This window comes from Camellia sinensis, chromosome 9 (genome assembly GCF_055761805.1).
Source record: "Camellia sinensis isolate YWXY chromosome 9, ASM5576180v1, whole genome shotgun sequence".
Classification (NCBI taxonomy): domain Eukaryota; kingdom Viridiplantae; phylum Streptophyta; class Magnoliopsida; order Ericales; family Theaceae; genus Camellia; species Camellia sinensis.
In genome coordinates this window covers 177,199,112-177,206,883 of record NC_138969.1, presented here as the reverse complement: position 1 = coordinate 177,206,883, position 7,772 = coordinate 177,199,112, and the positions used below count along the sequence as shown (strand labels likewise).

The following is a 7,772-nucleotide window of genomic DNA, read 5'->3' as shown; positions in this document are numbered from 1 at the left end:
ACCTCAATAAACAGATATTTTTTACATTTAAAAATAAACATATAATTTTATGTAATTGTAAGTATGTTGTTTATATAGTTAACAACTCAAGTAAAAATAAGTTCCAGAGATTTGGCCTTGTGGATGAAGTCTGGGCTTGTGAATTTTCCCCCTTCAGAGTTTTAGATTCAACTCACCTCGCCAACAAAATCCTTACGATTGCGAACCGCAGGGGTTATTCGAGCCGTAAAAATATTAAAATATTTTTGTCTGTATGTAGAAATTTTTACATAAATCATGAGCATTTTTGTTATTTTCTTAGCATACAAAAATAAACTTTATTCTCTTATATTTTAATTCGCATACAATCCGATGATATTTAGATATAAACACATAAATCGTTTTATGTCAAGCACATTTTTCACACATGTTAATTGTAATTGAATTTTGGGTGGTATATTTTAATTTACAAATTGTAAGAATTACGTATTTATTTTAAAATAAGAATGGTAAAAATTCATAATTCATAACTTATAATTCAGTCATAATAACATGGTAATAAAGTTAAGCGTTACATTTGTCACAAATCAAAAAGTAACACATAACTTACAATGTAATTATAAATAAAATTAAGACAAACTTAAAAAGTCATTTTTTTTTAGGGTAAATAATACTTTTTGGCCCGTTCATTTTTAGAGATAGAATGGAGGGAATTCATAGTGAGGGGATTAATAGTGAGATGACAAGTACAATTGTGTTTGTTTTTATGATAATTGTTAGTGTAGGAATTTTTAAACTATTTTTATATAAAATAATAAAACAAATAAAAATTATAAAAAATTAAATATTAATATTTAAAAAAATTCCCAATATATAAAAAATAAAAAAAATTTGTAATCCCCTCACTATTTTTCTAATACCATCTCCACCTCCTCCATCTCAATCCCCCTTCCAACTTCCATCTATATCACCTCATCCATCCTAATCCCCTCCCTAACTCTACAAACAAACACAATACTAAATAACCTCGCCTCCATCCTAATCCTCTCTCATCTATTTAACCCCAAAACAAACGGGGTCTTTACTCCTATAATTTAACTTAAGTTTTATTTTGGTCTATATTGTTTTAATTTAAATAATTTAATTTCTATATTTTAAGTTTAGTTTCAATATGATCATTCCATCTAAATTTTAATTAATTATTTTTTTGTGTACAGCTTAAGAGATTGCCAAGCATTCCAAAATCATTAACTTTAATCTCAAATTTAAACAAAAGGAACAAATTGAATTACAGTTAAAATATAATAATCAAATTATTTAATTTAAAATAAGAGAAATTAAAATAAAATTTGAGTTAAATTAAAAGCGTCAAAAGTTTAGTTTATCCACCATTTTGTCTTCTTTATTTTATTTTATTTTTTATTTTTTATTTTTTGCAAACTTTTGAAGCTAACAAATCGGACATAAAATAAAAAAGGACAAATTACGAATATACCATTTTGGATTTGTTTAAAATACAAATTATTCCATGTTGTTCTAAAAATTTTTGTTAATTTTTTTTTATTTTGCAAAATTAATAAAAATAAAATAAAATAAAATTTATAACTACTCTTAACAATAAAATTATTAGAATTGATAATTAAAATATATTTTTGACATCATTATTTAATTGACATAATGATTTATTAATAAAATATATAATTTGTTATGTGATTAAAAAATTAAAATGACATTATATAGTTTTTTAAAATACAAAGAGAAATTTGTATTTTAAGCAATCTTATATAATGTATTTATAATTTAACTAGTAAAAAATAAATAAGTCCATAAACCAGACATATTCACCCAAAAAATTTTGAATGGATGGTTATGTAGTGAAAATTAAATTTATTTAGTGTGTGATTTATATATAGAATAAATCTAAATTATAAAATAATAATTTTTGAATAATTAAATTTAAATTTATAGTATTAATGATAATAAATATATATATATATATATATATATATAGGGAAAGAGGGTTAAAAGTGAAGTTAGCCATTTATAAATTGAACCACCCAAAGGGCCTGTAAAAATAAGCACTTTGATCACCATGATCAAATCCATCAAAACCTCCAGAGTCCTCCTCTGTCTCTCCATCGTTTGCTTGCTAAGCCTCAAAACCAAATCAACCCCAAATTTCCTTTATACTCAATGCCCAAACACAACAACTTACCCTCCTAACAGCACATACAAAACCAACCTCAACACCCTCTTCTCTTCCCTCTCCTCCAATTCCACCTCCATCAACGGCTTCTCCAACTCCACCGCCGGCCGCAACCCCCCCGACATAGCCTACGGCCTCTTCCTCTGCCGCGGCGATGTCTCCACCGCCGTCTGTCAAGACTGCGTAACCACTGCTACTAAAGAAGTAGTCCAACGTTGTCCCAAGTCGAAGAATGTCATAATTTGGTACGATGAATGCATGCTACGATACTCGAACGAATCCATCTTCTCCAAATCCGATGAATCTATAAGGTTAGTTTTGAGGAATACTCAGAACTTTACGGACCAAACCCGTTTCAGAGAAATCTTGGGAGGTGTCATGGATGACATAGCAACTCGAGCTTCGAATGGTGGGTCGGGTAAGAAATTAGCGACTAAAGAAGCTAATTTCTCGTCGCTTCAAAAGCTGTACGGGTTAGCGCAGTGCACGCCGGACTTGACTTTATTGGATTGCAACAAATGTCTTCGAGATGGTATCTCGAATTTTCCGAGTTGCTGTGATGGAAATCTGGGAGCGAGGGTTCTGTTTCCGAGTTGTAATGTTAGGTATGAGTCCTACCCTTTTTACAACGTCACCGCCACTGCTCTGCCGCCTCCACCACCGGTCCTTCCTCCACCGTTCCTTCCTTCTCCTCCGGGACCTTCAGCTAGTCGAGGTAAACTCAAAAGATGTCTGTCAATTATTAAACAAAATCCAAACCAAGCTTTGTTTATCGATTGTCATGGATCGACTAGATCACTTCTTTTTTTGTCATTGTGCTAGATTCAGATCGCAAAAATGAAAAATACTTGTTAATGTTTAAATTGTGTCAACAATAAATAAAAGTTTCAAGGATCAAATTTTTGTCCCCAACTGAGAAAATTTTGTTCTAAAAAATATTGGGTACAAGAAAGATTTTAGCGATAAAATTTTGATAATGTCACTAATAAATGCTGACAAAATAATTTTGTACTACAAAAGTTTACTTTTTTGAGGTAAATTTTAGTCCCAAAAGATAGTAATTTATTATTAAATATTCAATTTCATTGCTAAAAATATAACAATAATATTTTTGCCAACAAAAATAATTTATTCATAAAAAGTGATTTTGTGTCTAATTTTTGTCTCTAAAACTTTAATTTATTATAATAAGCATCTATTCTTAGCATTTAATTGCAAATTCTAGACTGTTTCTTGTAGAGGTGAGCATGGTCCACTTTGGATTTGTAAAGTTTATCCTCAAATTGATTCATTTCTCCTATGTTTATATTCTCAATGGAACAATTTTTTATTGATGTAGGAAAGGGAGGAATCTCATCGCAAGTACTCATTGCCATCATTGTTTCAGTTGGAGCCTCTGTTTTGCTTTTCATCATAGTCTTTTGTTTCCTACGCAGGAAAGCAAAGACGAAACATGATGATACTAAAGAAGATAGTGGTAATAAAAAAATAAAAAATAAAAATTATACACAATTCATGACTGAAACGTTGACAGTGCCATTCTTTAAAAATTAAAACGCTTTCACAAGCTTTTGCTTTAAAATGATCAGGAATGACACAATCAACACTTGGCATGTCACTTTGTATTAATTTTTTTATACAAATTTTTGTTTATATAGCATTAATCATCAATAAACTTATTACATTTATATTTCGATTTGTCCAGCTGTGAATGAAATCACAACAGTTGAGTCCTTGCAATATGATTTTGGTACGATTCAAGCAGCCACAAACAACTTCTCTGATGATAACAAAATTGGTGAAGGTGGATTTGGTCATGTCTACAAGGTAAGATGTTGCATTTAATTATACTAGATTTGATTTATTAATGGAGAAGAGATAGCTGTCAAGAGGCTATCTCAAAACTCAGGGCAAGGTGGAGAAGAATTCAAGAATGAAGTTTTGCTGGTAGCCAAGCTTCAACATAGAAATCTAGTGAGACTACTAGGATTTTGCTTGGAAGGAGAAGAGAAGATGCTCATTTATGAATTTATGCCCAACAAAAGCCTTGACCGCATTCTATTCGGTTTGAAAAATCTAAACTCTAGTTCTTAATAACGCTTTACATTTGGTTTCATAAAAACACATGATTGTGATGAGTGTGATCTTTGATTGTATGCATCCTTGTGCTTGTGTTTCCATTCAAGTTGTATGACATTAACACATTTTGTAACCAATTGCTTATGGATAACTTGAACATTTAGTATGATCAATCTACAGATTCACAAGAGCATGGAAAATTGGATTGGCCAAAACGTTATAAGATTATTGAAGGGATAGCTCGCGGGATGCTCTATCTTCATGAAGATTCTCAACTTAGAATTATACACCGTGATCTCAAAGCTAGTAATATTCTGTTAGATGGGGCCATGAACGCAAAAATTTCAGATTTCAGCATGGCGAGGATCTTCGGTGTGGATCAATCTCAAGGAAATACAAATAGAGTCGTTGGAACATTGTAAATTTTCTCTCCCCAAGAACCTTATATTTGTTTTACCATAATTTGATTTAGGAAATCTCAAGTAAAACATCAAACTAATTATTCAAAAAACTCTTTTGGATTTGAACAAAAACAGAGATGCATACTATGTCTAGTTTCCCACACGTTCTTCAATGGGCTGCACTTTTTTAGTTGAATATTGGCACATAATGTCCTCAACTATTTTATTTCTGATTTAATCCGAAATGAGTGTTAGATGGATTTGGTTGTTGCTTTCTAGTTATATTGATAAACTAATGGAGCTGGCTTGCAGCGGTTACATGGCTCCGGAATATGCAATACATGGACGGTTCTCCGTAAAGTCCGATGTATTTAGCTTCGGTGTCTTAGTTTTGGAGATCATAAGTGGCAAGAAAATCAATGACTTTGATCAATCAAACCACATTGAGGACCTGCTTAGCTATGTGAGTAACAACAATACATTACAGCTATTATTTTCTTTCTTAGTGCCTTTATCATCACATCCACAAGACATTTACGATAAATTATTTCAGGCTTGGAAACTTTGGAGGAACGGAACACCCTTGAAATTGATGGATCCAACTTTGGAAGTATCGTATTCAAGAAATGAAGTCTCCAGATGCATCCATATTGGCTTGTTGTGTGTTCAAGAAGACCCAGATGCTAGGCCCTCCATGGCAACAGTAGTTTTGATGCTTGACAGTTACACTATCACCCTAGCAATTCCTGAAGAACCTGCATTATTTTCTCCTAGTAAAACAGAGTCAAATATAGGACAAGGTGTAGAGTCAGATCAATCTACAAGTAAGTCAATACCATTGTCTATGAATGACGTAACAATTTCTGAATTAGACCCTAGATAATGTGAGAAGTCTATGACATATCAAGGTTGAAGGATAAATTTACAGTGTGAAATTAATACAAATAAACTCAAACTATAGTGGGTTAGTTATATTTTTAGTTCCAAAATGTGAGTCTTATGCTGTGTCATTTTAATTTCTAATGTTTAAATTGTATTTCAATTTAGTTTTCAATATTTAAATTCTATCGATTTGATTTCTAAAAATAATTTTTTTTTTTTTTTGCAATTTAGTTCCCCAATAACTTGAATTTGCCTATATAGCCATTGAAGCACCTCATAAATATATATTCTTTTGGTAACTGAATGTTGAGAAATATACAATAGAGTTCAGGGAAATTCTATAATAATAAATATATTGAAAAAGTTGTGTATCGTATGTCTTAGTGATGATATTTGTGACTTTTGGTTACAACTCATTACGATATTAGTTTTCACTTGATTATGGCTCATTATAATGTTAGTTATGACTTATTGTTATTATTTAGATTATGACTAAAGAGGTTTTCTTTATAGCTTAAGTGATATTTTGGTTATGACCATTGAATGATAAATATAATTTTGAGAATAGACTATCTATTTTTTTAGTAGGTAAAATAATCTTTGCAATCTAATCGAAATGATGAATGAGTTGACATCTAATTTAAAATGATCTATTTCATTTTCAATATATCAGCTTGCACTTGAAAACTATCTAATTTATTAACGGATATTATTAATTGAAAAAAAATTGATACAATAAAAAACTAATAAAATTAAAATTATAATGACCAAATTAACACAAAAGAAAAATGACAAGCATCCCGCGTATAAATTATCCTTTGGCTTATTATCTCATGTATCACAGTAGTTTTATTGGCTTAATGAATTCCGTTACTTACATCGATTTTTAATACAGTTGTGATATATCAAAAATTGAACTACTGTTAAACATACTAACAAAAAACTTATAACATTTTTTTTTTTTTTTTCTAATTTGTCAATCTGTAAGAGAGTAAAACAAATATGAGAAACAATACATCAAATTGAATAACTAAAGTCCAAACAATAGTTTTAAAGCATGCCAAATTAGGAAAGCAATAAACAATAAAAATAAACATTATATAGGTCTCAAACTTTTCTCCATAAGAATTAGAATAAATTACTAATAAGTCCTAATAGTTGAATTTAATTTCCATCAACTCTTATTGAAAACAAATCTTAATAAAATCGTATCTAAAAACAATTTTTTGCGACGATATTTTGGCATATGTTGCTAAAAATTGACAATTAGTGAATTTTTTTTTTGTTATGATTTTTATAAATCTTCGTTAAAATTTACAATTATTGACGTTTTTCTATCATGAAATTTTCAAATTGTTGTTGAAAGCTGAAAATTAATAATTTTTTTGTGACTTTTTTTAAATTGCAGCTAAAACTTATAATTAGTGACATTTTTTTTATAATTAGTGACATTTTTTTTTAAACTGCAGCTAATGCTTATAATTATTGAAAAATGTGTGTATCATATGTCTTTTTGATCGGCAAAAGAAGAAACTTCATTGATGATAAAATTTGATTACATCAATAAAGAAAGGGATAAAAGAAAATGGGTGCAAAAAGCATCACAGCGAATAGAAGGATCCTAACTAGGTTGGCACCCAAAAGCACGCCCAATCATATGCTAGCACACCAACAAATTGATGAGAAACCAACCTACACCAAAATACAACCAAAATACTACTAATACTCCAAAGAAGAGTCCCTTGAACTTGATCATAGGCCCCAGCATCACAAACGAAGCAACCAGAAAGAGAGCAGATTATCAACAGATTCAAAACAGATCAGCATCGGGAGGGGTGGCAATGAATAACCTATCCTGTAGGTATTCATGGAGATCCAACCCAAATACATGGGTTTTCCTCTCTTTTTCTTATCCATTAGATAGGGTATCTTCTTTAAATATCACAGGGGATGGGTACCCACTAATTTCCCCATATGTTTTTTTTTTTTTTTTTTTGTAAGATTCACAACCAAAACTAAATATACATTCAATCTTTTTATTTATTTATTTATTTATTTATTTTTTCAGGTTCACAACCATTTTTTTTTTTTTTTTTTTTAAAGATCCACAACCAAAGCTAAATATACCTCCAATCTTTTTTTATTTTTTATTTTTAAGGTTCACAACCATTTTTTTTTTAATTTTTAAGATTCACAACCAAAGCTAAATATACATTTAATCTTTT

General features: G+C 30.0%; 1 pseudogene across 1 annotated transcript; it reads left to right on the top strand.

The window, feature by feature from the left end:
* Positions 1–2,008: 2,008 nt before the first annotated feature.
* LOC145798869 (cysteine-rich receptor-like protein kinase 25) lies at positions 2,009–5,751 on the top strand (annotated as a pseudogene). Its single transcript, XR_014340674.1, has 6 exons — positions 2,009–2,900; positions 3,525–3,662; positions 3,891–4,250; positions 4,445–4,682; positions 4,978–5,128; positions 5,219–5,751. The product of XR_014340674.1 is annotated as a cysteine-rich receptor-like protein kinase 25 (transcript).
* Positions 5,752–7,772: the final 2,021 nt, after the last annotated feature.